Source organism: Cryptomeria japonica, chromosome 10 (genome assembly GCF_030272615.1).
Source record: "Cryptomeria japonica chromosome 10, Sugi_1.0, whole genome shotgun sequence".
Classification (NCBI taxonomy): domain Eukaryota; kingdom Viridiplantae; phylum Streptophyta; class Pinopsida; order Cupressales; family Cupressaceae; genus Cryptomeria; species Cryptomeria japonica.
In genome coordinates this window covers 341,696,081-341,712,732 of record NC_081414.1, presented here as the reverse complement: position 1 = coordinate 341,712,732, position 16,652 = coordinate 341,696,081, and positions in this window count along the sequence as shown.

The window sequence follows — 16,652 nt, the reverse complement described above, 5'->3', positions numbered from 1 at the left end:
ACAGATATTGAGAGGGGGGGTTGAATCAGTATCTAACCGATAATTAGAATTTCTTAACTTAAAACATGTAGAACATAATATAACAGTGTACCTGTATGCAAGAAATAATGCAATAAATAGAATCAAGAACATCCACATGAAAAGTACACCATAACAGAAGATTTTAACGAGGAAACCCAGTGTGGGAAAAACCTCAGTGGGATTTGTGAGCCACAATATTCACTTACTAGCCAATAAGAGAATATTACTTACAATAGGGGCCTGGACATGCAAGAAGGCCAACTGCCTAGAGCTCACTGCTCAATGGGAAGTCTCATTGACTTACAATAAGGATTATACAAATCCAATATCTTGTACTGCTTTACAATAGCATCTTCAATGCTTGATTTAGTACCGGTTCCTGCTTTGTTCTTTTCATATACTCCTTGACCTATATTTTGCACATTAGGTCTGCCTAATATTTTCCTTAATACTTCTACATCACTTACATCAAATGTCTACAATGATCTCTTTTATATATAAGAGTCATTTTACAATTTCCCAAGTCAGCTTATACATTTTTACAATAATAAACAAACTATAATATAACAAAATCCTATTGGCCTCTGTGCCGGTATACTTCCTTTCTTCTGTGCCAGTGCCGGTGTCTTGAGTGTCGGTGTAGAGTGTGATTTGCTGATGCCGGTGCACTAACTTGCTGGTGTAATGCCTTGTCGGTGCCATAAGATTGCAAGGTTGCCATCAATGACAAAACCTTCAATCACATACAATGTCTCATTGGAGTGTGCATATGCCAACAATCTCCCCATTTGGCATTGATGGCAACACTCATGAGAAATTTCAAAAAGTATATCCAAAAAAGTGTAGTCCAAAAAATGTTACCAAAAATATGAGAGCTCCCCCTGAGCATATGATTTCTGTGATTTGAATTTTCTCATCCCACAACTCCCCCTTTGGCATCAATGACAAAGGTTGTCAAGATCTCAGTAGAGTTTGTGGTTTCAACTATCCATAAACTTAACCATGTAGCTGGGTAGTTATAATTTGAAAAAGATCTCCCAAAATTAAGTTTATACTATCCATAAACTTCTTGCTATCCTTTATTGTTGTTTCCATTCTCTTCACTGTACTGGTGAGATGCTGCAAATGCTCTGCCAGTGTTTTGCTTCCTTGTATTAGTGCCTCAGAAATTTCCTTCTGGAGAGATGCTAGATGGTCCAATCTTGGACTTAGTTTAGATCTCAAATGTTTTGCCTTATTTATTATTCTTTCTCTCTCCCTTTCCAATTTGAGTAGTTCTTCCTCAAAATTTGTTATCTTCTCCTCAAAAACTGATAGTGTATCAAGTGAGTTGATAAAATTATCTGCAAGTTTATTGATCTCATCCTGTACCTTGCTCATTTTCTTGTCAATATCTACAATCAAAAAGTTTGTTTTACAGGTATCTTTGTATATAGTTTTGTACTCTTTCAAAAAATTACACAATTTTGGTAGAAGTGTGTCAAAATCTCTATTACACTTCTTTATTTGTTCATCAAAGAATTTCTGTTTTTCAATTTCTACCTTATCCTTTATTGAATCTTCCTTTATTTTCTCAATGTTTTCTGAGATATATTTACACAGTGTATCCAATTGTCCTAAAGAATCTTTGTTATCTATATTATAGTTAGGAGCAATTACCTTCAAAATTGGTATGGTATCATCAATTGCTTTGTAAGCCTGTGAGCTGCAGTCGGTTATTTTCTTGATAGAATCAAGTAGTACCTCAGTCACATTTGTTGATTTGTGTCCTGATGATGATCCAATAATCTGAGTACCAGTGGGAGTAACCAAGCTTGTTTTGACCTTTGGTAGGTCTGTTTGTGTCTACATTTCTTTAAGCACTAGTTTTCCTACTTCACTAGTTGTCGGTGGCACTGTTTCTTTATGTACCTGTTTCGGTTGTTGTTGTTCTAGAGCCTTTAGCTCTGTTTGTTTCTCTGTATGTTTTATTGCCTCAGTCTGTGTCTCAGTCTCTACCATTTTCTCTTTATCATTTGTCAGTTTATCAATTTCCCCTGCTACCAGAGGCTCACTAGCCATATCTGACTTATCAGTCGTATCTTTGTCTACTACTATGTTGATCTTCTGAGTATCAACATTTACAGTGTATAGGACTTTAGGATTAGGATTATTATCCTCTACATCCATACTCTCGGCTTCTGGTTGATCTTCAGTAGTTTTTGATTTTACCTGTGGAGTATTTAAAGAAGGTGGGGGTAAGTTGTCTCTAATCTTTATGCTCGGTGGTCCACCAACTTTTCCTTTGCCCTTGTCTCTGTCTTTCTGATATACCTTTAAAGGTTTGGGGTTCCTGTACTCTTCTTGTTTTTCTTTCTCAACCAAGAATATATCCCAACCATTTTCTATTTCTTTTGTCACCTCATTAACTCTTCCTACCATTAAAGCAACGTGCCGATGTGCAGTAGAAAATACTATCTGGTTTGCTTGAGCAATTAGGTCATCAATTTCTTGTGGAGAGTTTACCGGATATACAACAAGTAACTTTTCAATTTTTATTTTCTTATCCAATTCTATCACTGCCTGTCTTCTTGCCTTTAGTCTTCTAAATAATTCATCCGGCATTTCATTGACTACTTCCATCAAAAATTTCTTGTACATATCTATGTGCAATATAACACTATTTTCAACTTGTTCTTTCTCATCAGCTATTAGAGTGTCATATATTTTCTTTATATTCTTTAATTTACCTTCCTCTATGATTTTATTCAGCAGTATATCAAGAGGGGCCAAGTCTTTGTTTGTCCTTTTCTTTTTCTTGGGTGTTAGTTTCTTCTTTGGTGTGGCCTTTCTAACCAGAGATCTCACTACTTGTTGCTTTTGCCTTGTCCTCCTAGGTGAAGGTATGGTTGCCAGTGAGGGATCTCTTTTTCTTACAACTCTTTTGAAATTTGCAGCATGTCACTTCCTGAAGAAGTACCTACCGGTGATAGGTGAGTTTCAGGCTGTGGAGCTGCTAACTCATCCTCTGTTATGTCAATTTTCTTCAATACATCTTCTTTGATGGCTTTTGCTTGTTTGGACCCTTTCCTTATGACTGCCTCAACCTTTTTCACCCTTTTCTTTGATTGAATTTGTCTTTCAATATTTTCTGCACTGCCAAATACTTCTTCCTTAGGTTCTTTGGGGGCTTCTAGAAGTGCTTTAGCATATGTTTCAACTATGTGATCATCTGTTTCATATCCCATCTTAGTTACCCAAACTGTCCTTGGGATGACAGCTTCCATCCAGATTTCATCTTTCTTGATGACAAAGCATATATCATCTTTGTATTTGTCTACAATTTTCTGTGATAACCTTACTCTTCTCTTCATTTTGGTCTTTAATGCTTGAAAAAAGTCATGAATATTGTTTTCCTTGTTCTCTCCCATGTTATTGAATAGTTCAGTCAATTTTTTTCCTATCGGTATGTCATATCCAAGTTCTTTGTAACCTATACCGGGAACCTATTTTATTATATGTAGCATTAGACATACTAACAGATTTCCAAATCTAAAAGTTCCTTTCTTGTCCTTCTTGATCTTTCCAAGGTTGTCAATTAATTCATCCTTTAACCATTCACATATGTCAATTTTTGCATTATCTGTGACCATGTCATAAGCACTCTTAATGCATAAGCTTGAAACTGAATTGAGTCTATTAGCATGAGTAGCTTTATACCCTGATATCATACTAATGAATCTCACATTGATATCTTTTACATCATTAACCCTTAGAGACCTCTTGTCGAATGTTGCACTAGTTAGGTTTATAACTAGGTCATTGGGAACCTTCTTCATTTTATCTAGTCTCTTACTGGTGGTTGGTAACCCTATGACAGCTTTCACAACTTCCTTGGTGATTTTATGGATTGCATCTAACCAGAAAAATTCTCCATGTACCCTTCTCAAAACTATCCTAATCCTTTGGAAATTTAGGAATGCTAAGGATCTCTATAAATCCTAGGGTCTCAATGATCTTGTGTTCATCCTTTACATTGTTGGTATTATCACATATCACGATTATATACATGGTTTTAATTTCCTCATCTCCTAACTCTTCAATGTTGCAGTGGATGTACATTCTAGGGTCTTCGGCATATACAACTCCCTTAGGAATTTGAGAAAAAGCACCTAAGGTATCATCCTTCTTTGCTATCTCGGGAACTAACTGAAATACGGGCCTAGGTCTTTTTATTACTTCAACAACAGTAGGGTTTGCTATATATTCAATTGCAGAGGTGGATGCCATGATTAAACACCTTTTACTGCCTTGGATGGATGGTTGCTTGGAGTGTGCTTGCTTCTTGCTTGAAATGCCTTAGCTCGAAGTCTTCGTGCTCTTTGAAAATTTGAAATCTCAGTGAAATGAAATGGAGCCAAAACCTTAATTTTATAGTGTCTTTTCGCCATCTACCACATTAATTGCATGCCGGTTAAGTATTCACTTAACATTGTTTGCCGGTAATAAGTAATTTCCAACTTCTTATCTCTAACCGAGGGAATAATAGCACATGTATCAATTGGTTGCCAAACCCTCAAGGAAATTTTCTTCAATTAGATGAAGAACTTCCTACCAGTGGAGCACTACTCCGTCCTTCTGGTGAAGCATCACTCTATTCTTCCGGTGAAGTATTGGTGGGTTCTACCGGTGGTGGAGTATTCCCAATATTTAGATCACCTTTTCTAATCCATTGTTTTGAGAATTCTTGCTTAACCTCTTCAATTTTTTCTTTACCTTTCAAGCTAGAACTTTTGTTGTCTACCAGTGTTCCTTTATTTTTACAGAATTTAGCAATATGTCCAATCTTGTTACATGCATAACACGTTACATTACTCTTCTGAATAGCTTTCCCATAACCTATGCTAGTTTATGTCCTACATTGATTAGATAAATGTCCAAATCTTCCACAAACATAACATCTCACATTCATTCTGCAGTTTTCAGGGTTGTGACCAACTTTGTTGCATTTAGAACATTGACCGATGGGTGTGTTGATATTCTGATAATTTCTAGATCTACATTCATTTTCTCTATGACCATACTTATTACAGTTAAAGTATTTTCCATTGAATTTATAATCATTAGGTTGTCTTACCGGTTTGTTGTGATCCTGAGTATTTACAGTACCGGAGCTTTCACCAACTTCAAAGCCAATTCTAGAAGTGTCACCTTTAGGTTTTTGATTTTTCAGCAAGGTGCCAAGTTTCTCTGAGCTTTTCTTGAATTTTTCTTTGTGTTGATTTGCAGTTTCTAGTTCTCTTTCTAAGACTTCTTTTTGTCTCATCAGTTCATTTGAGTCATTCTGAGTATGCATTAGATTTGTCTTCAACATGTCATTTTCATAGCTAAGTCTTGTGTTCTCATTTGCTGCATCACTTAGTCTTTTGGTCAATTCTTCTTCATTCTTCTTCCTGTCCTCAATCTCTTTGCAAAATCTCATAGTCATATCCTGCATCTCATTCCTTGTTGTCATGATCTCTTGTTTCATCTTGCTTATCATATCTTTAAGTGATTCCTTTTCATCATTCTCATTTTGCAATTTTTCACAAAGTTCTCTTCTCTTGTTTCTTGCAACAGTAAAATTTTCTTGAAGTGCCTGAATGATATCCTGAGCTACCCTTAAATCATCTTCTAGTTTGATATTTTTCAATTTTTCTGCATCATAGTCTATAAGAGCTCCTTCAGGTTGTTTCATCAGATTTTCCATCTTTACCAGTGTCAAGATCTTCCTCAAGCTATTAGGCTTCTAAAAATAGAGGACCAGGCTCTGATACCAATTGTTAGGGGTCCCACAGATACTGAGAGGGGGGGGTGAATCAATATCTAACCGATAATTAGAATTTCTTAACTTAAAATATGTAGAACATAATATAACAATGTACCGGTATGAAATAAACAGAATCAAGAACATCCACATGAAAAGTACACCATAACACAAGATTTTAACGAGGAAACCTAGTGTGGGAAAAACCTCAGTGGGATTTATGACCCACAATATTCACTTACTGGCCAATAAGAGAATATTACTTACAATAGGGGCCTGCACATGCAGGAAGGCCAACTACCTAGAGCTCACTGCTCAATGGGAAGTCTCACTGACTTACAATAAGGATTATACAAATCCAATATCTTGTACTGCTTTACAATAGCATCTTCAATGCCTGATTCAGTACCCGTTCTTGCTCTGTTCTTTACATATACCCCTTGACCTATATTTCACACATTAGGTTTGCCTAATATTTTCCTTAATACTTCTACATCACTTACATCAAATGTCTACAATGATCTCTTTTATATATAAGAGTCATTTTACAATTTCCCAAGTTGGCTTATACATTTTTACAATAATAAACAAAATATAATATCACAAAATCCTGTCGGCCTCTGTGTCAGTATACTTCCTTTCTTCTATGCTGGTGTTGGTGTAGAGTGTGATTTGCTGATGCTGGTGCACTAACTTGCTGGTGTAATGCCTTGCCGGTGCCATAAGATTGCAAGGTTTCCATCAAGGACAATACCTTCAATCAAATACAATGTCTCATTGGAGTGTGCATATGCCAACATTAAGTAGGTAAATGTAGCCTTCGGTAGAGGCTTGGTGAATATGTCTGCTAGCTTCTCTTTACTGGAAACATGTTCTAATAAAATTTCTTTGTTCTGAACTTTTTCCCTTAAGAAATGATACTTAAACTCAAAGTGCTTGTATCTAGAATGTAAAACCGGATTCTTTGAGATGTTAATTGCACTTGTATTGTCACAAAATATACTTACCGATTCAGATACAGGAACTTTGAAGCCATTTAATACATGCTTCATCCAAATAGTCTGCGTGCAGTTCATAAAAGCTACAACATACTCCACTTCTGTTGTAGACTGAGAGATGCAACTCTGCTTTTTACTCATCCATGAGACTAGTCTACCACCAAGAAAGAATGCACCACTGGTTGTGCTCTTCCGGTCATCCACATTACCAGCCCAATTAGTATCTGTGAACACTTTCAAGTTGAAATCATTACTATATAGATACCACAATCCATAATCAATAGTTCCCTTTAGATACCTAAGAATCTGCTTGACTGCAACCAAGCGGGATTCTCTTGGACTTTTCTGGAACCTTGCAGTAATGCCCACTGCATGTGCAATGTCCAGTCTGCTATGCACTACATAATGCAACTTACCAATCATTGATCGGTATTCTTTCTCATTAACCAGCACCGAGTCATCCTCTTTTGATAATTTGCAAATGGTCACCATTGGTGTACCAACCGGTTTGTTATCTTCCATGACAAAGGTCTTCAACACATCTTTGACATACTTGGACTGAGTTATAAAGATTCCATCTTTCATCTACTGAATCTGTAGTCCAATGAAGAACTTAATCTCCCCTATGAGTGACGTCTCAAACTCTTTCTTCATCTCATTTGCAAACTCATGACTCATCTTGTCATCTCCACCAAAGATTATGTCATCAACAAATACCTCACAGATCAGGATCTGATCTCCTTTAGATTTCGAGTAGATATTGCTATCTTCGCTTATTCTCTCAAATCCAATCTTAACAAGATAGGAGTGCAAGTGTTCATACCATGCTCTAGGTGCCTGGTTTAGACCATATAAGGCTTTATGTAGCCTACACACCATGTCACTGTCTTCAAATAGGACAAACCCATCTGGTTGCTCTATATACACCTCCTCTTCAAGTACACCATTTAGGAATGCAGATTTTACATCCATTTGATATACTTTGAATCCTTTAAAAGCTGCATATGCAAGAAGCATACGAACTCCTTCCAATTTGGCTACAGGAGTAGGGGTTTCTCCATAGTCTTCTCCTTCTACTTGGGCACATCCTTTACACACTAGTCTGGCTTTGTTTCTAATCACTGTGCCATCCTCATTTAGCTTATTTCTGAAAACCCATTTGGTCTCGATGACACTTTTATGCTCCAGTTTGGGTACCAAAGACCATGTACCATTTTTCTCTATTTGGTCAATTTCCTCTTCCATTTCCTTGATCCAGTCTTCATCTTTAAGTGCCTCTTTGAATGATTTCGGCTCAAATTCAGAGATCATACATGAGTTTTCTCTGATCTCCCTTCTTGTAAGGATTCCTGCATCCTTATCCCCTATGATTTGCTTAGGATCATGGCTCATCTTTACATACCAAGGAATAGTCTTGACTGATTCCTCTTGCTTTCCCTCTTCATCGTCATCTCCATCAGCATCAACATTTGCATTTACTAGTGTAGGACCACTGTTATCGGTACTGGATTGTTTTGCAGCCAATTCCTAGAAGGTTACAACCGATTCATCTCCTACTTGCTCACCTTTGATTTCCTCAGGTTTCTCAGAGTTTTCATCAACTCTGACATTGATGCTTTCAACAATTCTCTGAGTCCTATTGTTGAAACATTTGAGAGCTTTACTCTTGGTGGAATATCCTAGGAATATTCCCTCATCACATTTATCTTCAAACTTGCTCTGATGTTCACTCCTCTTGATATAGCATTTGCTACCAAATACTCTAAAGTAGCTTACCATAGGAGTCTTACCGGTCCAATACTCATAAGGAGTTTTATCCTTACATTTCTTGATGAGTACCCGGTTCATTGTGTATACTACAGTGCTCATCGCTTCCCTCTAAAAGGTGTGAGAAACCTTCACTTGGATCAACATAGTTCTAGCTGCTTCAACCATAGTCCGGTTGTTCCTCTTAGCTAGGCCATTCTGCTGTGGAGTCCATGGGGTAGACGATTGCCTCTTAATGCCATGTTCTTCACAGTACTTATTGAATTCATTGGAAGTGAATTCCCCTCCTTGATCAGTTCCAAGGCACTTAATCCTTTTCCCACTTTCCTTCTCCACTAATGCTCTAAAAGCTTTGAACTTTCCAAAAGCTTCAAACTTATCTTTCAAGAACGTGACCCACATCATTCTTGAGCAGTCATCAATGAGAATCATGAAGTACCTATCACCTTGCACACTCCTAGTTTTCATAAGACCACACAAATCAGTATGCACAAGATCAAGTAAATTGTTTGCAGTGAAAGATTTACCTTTAAAGGTTGAGGAAGACATTTTCCCCAGCTGACACTCTCTGCACAGAAGATTTTCTGGTTTTCTCAACATAGGCAATCCTCTAACTTCCTTGATCTTACTGGCCTTCATAATATTGTCAATGTTTACATGGCAAAGTCTCCTATGCCATATCCAACTATCATCAAACTTAGCCATAAGACATGTATTGATATTTGCATTCAGCTGAAATAGGTTACCTTTGGTCTGCATACCGATGGCCATCAGTTCACCATCCTTTCCTTTGATTTTGCACACTCCATTTTTGAATTCCAGAGTGAGTCCATTATCATTCAGCTGAGCAACCCTAAAAAGGTTGTGTTTGAGACCTTCTACCCAATATACATTGTCAGCACTACTTTTTCCATTCAGAGAGATAGACCCTTTGCCTTTTACCATACATGGTGTATCATTACCAAAATGGACCACACCACCATCATACTCTTCTAGAGATAGGAACTTACTCCAGTCACCAATCATATGCTGAGAACACCCACTGTCAAAAATCCAATCATTGGAATTATCAAAGTGGGAGACAAGAGCCTTCTTGTCAGACATATCCTCCTTGACAGCTACAAACACAATATCTTCATTTTCTTCATCTTCCGATTCCTCATTAGTGACACCTTCATCAACTACTACAAAATAGTTTCTCTAGTTTCCTCCTTTGAATTTCTTGAACTTTTCTGGTTTGTCCTTGTTGTCACCATTAGGATAGTTTATAGCAATGTGTCCCATCCGGTTACAAGAAAAGCATTTCAAAGGGAGCTTACCTCTATATTTACTGGTTCCCTTAGGAAGTCTTTTGGCAAGAAGAGCTTCAAACTCCATAAGGATCTCCTCATCATCCATTTCTCTGCTTTGTCTTGATTCATAACTAGTACTAGCTTCTTTTCCTTTTCTAGAAGGTGCAACAGATGCTTTAAAAGCTGACTCAGTCTTCTGAATACTGCCATCATAGTTATTTAACTCATAGGTGGTCAACTTTTCAATGATGGAGTCTAGGGATACCTTTGTCTTGTCTACTGATCTGAGCTCCTAAATAGCAGCAACCCTTATTGCATAGACTGGTAATAAGGATCTCAAGACTTTTCTTACAACAGTGGAGTCCTCTATTTTGCCTCCTGCACTCTTGATGTCTCCGACAATGGTTTTGATTCTTTTTCCATATTGTTGAATGGTCTCTCTTTCAACCATCTGCATGTCTTCAAACATTCCCGAAAGGCTCTCTTCCTTATCTTGTTTTACATGCTCATCACTGCCATAGATATTCTCCAGAGCTTCCCATACTTCTTTGGGATTGTCTTTGTCCTAAACATCAATAAACTCAATGTCAGATAGACTGCTGATTAGGGATTCCACGACTTGCCCATTCTCCTGAATCTCTCTCTTTTGATCATCTATGAGAGTACCAGTAGGGATAACATAAGCATTCTCAACATAGTTCTAGTGTTGAGCACCCATGCTTCTGATGTATATCTTCATTCTGTCCTTCCATAGTTTGAAGTTGTCTCTGTTGAACTTTGGACCTTCCCTCTTCATCATTAGAATATGATCTTTTTCCCAAGCGGTTAGGCTTATAACACAGAGGACCTAGAGGATTCTCTAATACCAATTGATGAATAATGATAAACAGTTAGTACTAAACCGGTACTGAGAGGGGTGGGTGAATCAGTATAGACAAAACTCTTCACTTAACCTGTTAGACTATAGACACTGCACTCAATAGGAAAACAATAACACTGGTCTGAAGCAGGGTACAACCAGTAAAGCCAAGAATGTATGAGACAAGCATAACCTAGTTCCCACTTAGCTTTCCACACAACCTAACACCATATTTCCATTTCACCTTTATGCATGAACAAGTAATCTATCATCAGAAACATAATAACAGCTAGCTCAACATGTTTTACCACCAGACATAAAACACTGAACCATCACATGAAAACATTACACATGACACACATATTTTTCACATGGAAACCCAACTGGGAAAAACCATGGTGGGGATGAATACCCACAAGCTATTCTTTGAACTCTTTTGAAGTCCACTCTGTTAGGAGCCTTGTTCAATTAAAGACATTACAATAGGTTCTGCTAGGAAATGATCCTGTTAGGGATCACCCGGTTAAGGGATGGCTAAATACCCGATTAAGGGTTAAACCCTGTTAAAGGTTACCTTGTTAGAGGATTTCAAGAACTCAATGACTTTGAGTGACCCTGTTAAAGGAGTTACAACAAGCTGGTTAAAGCTGCCCTATTAAGCGATTTTCCAACTGTTGAACCGGTTAAAGATCAATAGGTATTACAATGATCTGGTAATAGCACTCAATGCCAATGCAGATCTACTTTAGTTCCTCTTCTCCTTCTGCACTCACACTCTACAGGTATCACTTCTCTTCTTTGGTTTGGCAAGAATCTCGTATCTCTTCACTTGGATACACACACAACATTGACCTTATAGGAAATAGATAGGTCGGTAGCATAAACCCTAAAACCTAAGACATTTAGGTTAAGCAATTTAAATGGTTCAATCCTGACCATTGAACACCTAGCATTGAATACAACAGTCTTGAACATATCTCAAGACATTCTCCATCATTCATTCTACACCAATTTCATGGCAGCATGAAACCCATCATGCGTTCTCCACCATTTACAGAGACTTTGCACATTCTCGAGGTGGATAGGAGCAATCTCCTACATGAAAGAACCTTCATGCGCTCAAGCTAACATGGCAACATGATCTGATCTTCATTACAATGCTGACTCATCACACAATGTCATTAGTTGAGTCACATAGGCTTGGAACACTTCAACCGGAAACCCTGAGGTTGAGACTACCAACCGGTAGTCATGTTAAGTTTCCATAAACTGGTTCTCATACCAACATGCCGGTTCTCCTTGAACAAACATACTACTTCACCTTTTCACATATACCAGTTCACAATGTTATACTGGTTCTCACATATACCGGTTATTAGCATCATACCGGTTCTCTTGCCAGTTGCTTACTTCCATATACCGGTTCACTCTTCAGCATATTGACATCAATGACAACATACAATGTCATCATGTCTTCATACTGGTCCACATATGCCAACATAGCTCTGCTTAATCTTGCACATACCTTCTTATAAATCTTTTCCTTAATCGCATATCGATCTTGCAAATAAGATCTTACATATATACCATAACCTAAGACCAATTTTATTAGGTCGGCTCTACAAGATATTACAATAAAAGAAATTTACAAATAAATCAATAACTAATGTAATATCTAGTTCAACATGTTGGCTCAATGCATTTACAACAAGAATAATAATAAATCATCTCCAAAGTGTGTCGTACTGATCTGGAATAGATAAGCTTGTCGGTGCTTATTCTGGACCTAGTTGCCGGTAACAACAAATATGTAGATACGAATATACCAATGAACAAATATCTAAGACAAAGTGTTCAAATGATGTCTTCGACATAACCAGATGTTCTTCATGTCTTTCCAAGTGCCTATGAACAATATATCCTACTGGTGGATAAGATACCTATGATTGTGCATAAGTGACTTGCTTGCCGGTGAACAATGACTATGTTCCAGAGTACTAGAGTTGATAAGTGATAGTAGGTGTTGACACCAATGACAAAACCATACCAAAATACCAACAATCTCCCCCTTTGGCATTGATGGCAACACAAGATGGAAAAACCATCAAAGTGCCAAAACAGAAATGCCAAATACAAAAAACCAATAATCTCCCAAAAGAGATCATAACCAAAAATCAAAATTCAGATACAGAGAGTAATATGTCTCTCTAATAACAATCTCTCCCAAAGGAGAAAGTCTCTCCCCCTAGGAATATCATGTGTTTTCCCATATCAATCTCTCCCCCTTTGACATCAAATGCCAAAGAAATACAAAAACTAGGTTCCAATACAAAATACCAACTTCATTATATCAAATTATCCATTGTACCAACTTCTCCCCCTGAGAAGTAGCTTCCTCATCAAAGCTGGAGTAAAATATTTCTCTGTTATATCTGTCGGTTGATGAAAAACATCAACTGTCTAAGTCTCTACTGGTGGGGGTATGACCCCAAGCTGATCTCTAAGATATTCAAAAGTCTCCTTAGGCAGAGGTTTAGTGAAAATATCTGCAATCTGCTATTTAGTATTCACATAAACCAGTTTTACTTCTTTTGCTTCAACATTCTCTTTCAAAAAATTCAATTTTATAGAAATATGTTTAGTTTTAGAGTGTAATACCGGATTCTTAGATATATCAATTGATGTAGTGTTATCACAATAGATAATTATAGGTTCCTTGCATTTTACCTTTATGTCCTTCAACATTTGTTTAAGCCATAATACCTGTGTACAGTTAGTTGCTACTGCAACATATTCTGATTCAACTATTGATAAAGATGTACAACTTTTCTTCTTACTCAACCAAGAAATTAATCTGTTTCCAAGAAAAAATGCTCCGTCGATGGTGCTTTTTCTATCATCTACATCTCCTGCCCAGTTTGCATCTGTGTATGCACATAATTCAAAGTTTTAATCTCTAGGATACCATAAGCCAAGATTTTTAGTACCTTGCAAGTACCGGAAAATCCTTTTTATTACTGATTCATGATTTTCTTTAGGACTACTTTGAAATCTAGAAACAATACATACTGCATTCATAATATCAGGTCTTGTTTGTGTCAAATACAATAGTCCTCCTATCATAGATTTGTATCTTGTCAAATTAATAGGTTCTGATTCATACTTCAAAGATAATTTATTAGTTGTATTCATAGGTGTGCTTACCGATTCAAAATTTTCCATACCAAATTTCTTTAGTAACTCCTTCAAGTACTTAGATTGACTCAAGAATATACCTCTATTAGTCTGTGAAATCTACAATCCTAAAAAGAATTTTATCTCTCCAATCATAGACATTTTAAATTCTTGTTGCATCTCATTAGAAAAGTCTTTACATAATCCATCTTCTCCTCCAAAGATTATATCATCAACAAAAACTTCTATAACCAAGATATCATCATTAGTTACTTTATAGTATAAATTACTGTCAACATTACCTTTAGAAAAACCAATCTTCAAAAGATATTTATCCAATCTAGAATACCAAGCTCTTAGAGCTTTCTTTAATCCATACAAAGCTTTCCTTGACCTGCAAACCATATCTTTGTTATCTATCGAAGAAAATCCATCAGGTTGCTCAATATAAAATTCTTCAAGATCTCCATTCAGAATTGCACATTTAATATCCATTTGATATACTTTGTAGTTCTTGTGTGCTACAAAAGCCAAGAATAATCTGATTGCCTCAACTCTAGCTACCAGTGCAAAGGTTTTATTGTAATCAATTCCTTCTTTCTGTGAATATCCCTTACACACTAGTCTTTCTTTATTTCTAATCACCATACCATTTTCATTAAGTTTATTTCTAAATACCCATTTTGTACCAATAACATTTTTATCTTTAGGCCGGGGAACTAATGTCCATGTATTATTTTTCTCTATTTGTTCTAATTCTTCTTCCATAGCTTTAATCTAGTGTTTATCTTCACATGCCTCATTAATTGATGATGGTTCAATTTGATAAATAAGACATACCTGTTCATTTGCCAGTTTTCCTCTTGTCATAACACCTTTATATTTGTTTCCAATTATCTGATCTTTAGAGTGATTCAGTCTTACATACCCGGGTGTCTTCCTTTGATGTTGTTCTTCAATTACTGTGGAATTTTGAGATGATGCCGATGTAACTGGATCTTCATTCTGTACTGGTGGATTTAATGTAGGTTCATTTGTTAGAATCTCTATTGCCGGTTCAGAGTCTATATACCTCGAGTTTCCTCTAAACTGTTCATCAATCTTCACATTTGTACTCTCAACAATTTTTTGCAATCTTTTGTTAAAACATCTATATGCCTTGCTCTTAGATGAATAACCAATAAATATTCCTTCATCACTTCTAGGATCAAATTTGCCAATATACTCATCTCTTCTAATATAGCATTTACTTCCAAATATTCTGAAATACTTAAGAGTAGGAGTAATACCAAACCATAGTTCATGAGGGGTCTTATCGGTTTCTCCTTTAATGTGAACTTTGTTAAATGTGTAGACCACTATGCTTACTGCTTCTCTCCAATATACATGTGGTAGATTTGCTTCTGATAACATACTTCTAGCTACTTCTAAGATAGTTCTATTTTTCCTTTTTACAACTCCATTCTGTTGTGGTGTCCAGAGTGCTGATAACTGTCTTCTGATTACATTCACTTCATAGAATGCATTAAATTCCTTAGATGTGAATTCACCTCCTTGATCTAATCTCAAACATTTGATTTTCTTGTTGGTTTCATTTTCTACCATTGCTTTGAATAGTTTGAACTTCCCAAATGCTTCTGATTTTTCTCTAAGAAAAGTAACCCAACACATTCTAGAATAGTCATCAATGATTAGCATGAAATATCTATCACCTAGTAAGCTTTTAGTTCTAGCTGGACCACATAGATCAGTGTGAATTAAGTCAAGAGCATTATTAGATTTTTGTGGAATACTTTTGAAATATGCTCTAACTTGCTTTCCAAATTGATATTCCTTACATACTAGATTGTGAGGTTTAACAATCTTAGGTAAATCTCTAACTGCCTTAGTTGTACTGATTTTCACGATGCAATGAAAATTTACATGACAAAGTCTCTTATTCCATAGCCAACTTTCATCAATGTGTGCAATCAAGCATGTCTTTTCATTGTTATTCAAATGAAAGATATTACCTCTAATCTGATTACCGGTTGCAATTTCCAAACCAGTTTTGTTCATGATTTTGCATTTCCCATTCTTGAACTATAACTAAAATCCTTTTTCAACTAATTGACCAACACTCAATAGATTATGCTTTAAACCTTCAACATGGTAAACATTGTCAGTATTATGCTTTCCATCAAAAGATATAATACCTTTACCTTTGATTGAACAAGCTTTATCATCTTTGGATCTTACCAGACCTCCATTATATTCCTAAAAGGATAAGAATTTACTCTTATCTCCAGTCATATGATGTGAAGATCCTGAATCAATAATCCATTCCTCCTTAACTTCAACTTTACCTGCCAGAGCCTACTCTACTAGTTGAATAGTAGGTGCCAGTTTATCTTCTGCAATAGCAACAAATACCCTTCCATTGTCTGTCAGATCCTCATCAAAATCATTAGTGACTCCTTCATCAGCAAGATAACAAGATTTAACTTTATTCTTCTTAAATCTGTATCTCTGATATTCAGGGTTAGGCTTGTATGTTCTTCTAGCTTCTTCTCTTAGTCTAGCATGTCTATCAGGGCATCTTGAAGCCATATGACCAATCTTATTACAATTGAAACATTTAAAGGGTGATTTACCTTCATACTTACTTCCAATTGTACCTTTAGGCATTTTCCTTGCAAATAGTGCTTCAAGTTCTTCAAGCTCTTCATTTTCTTTCCTGCTTTCTTCAAGTTCTCTTGCATAGAAGGCTTTCCAAT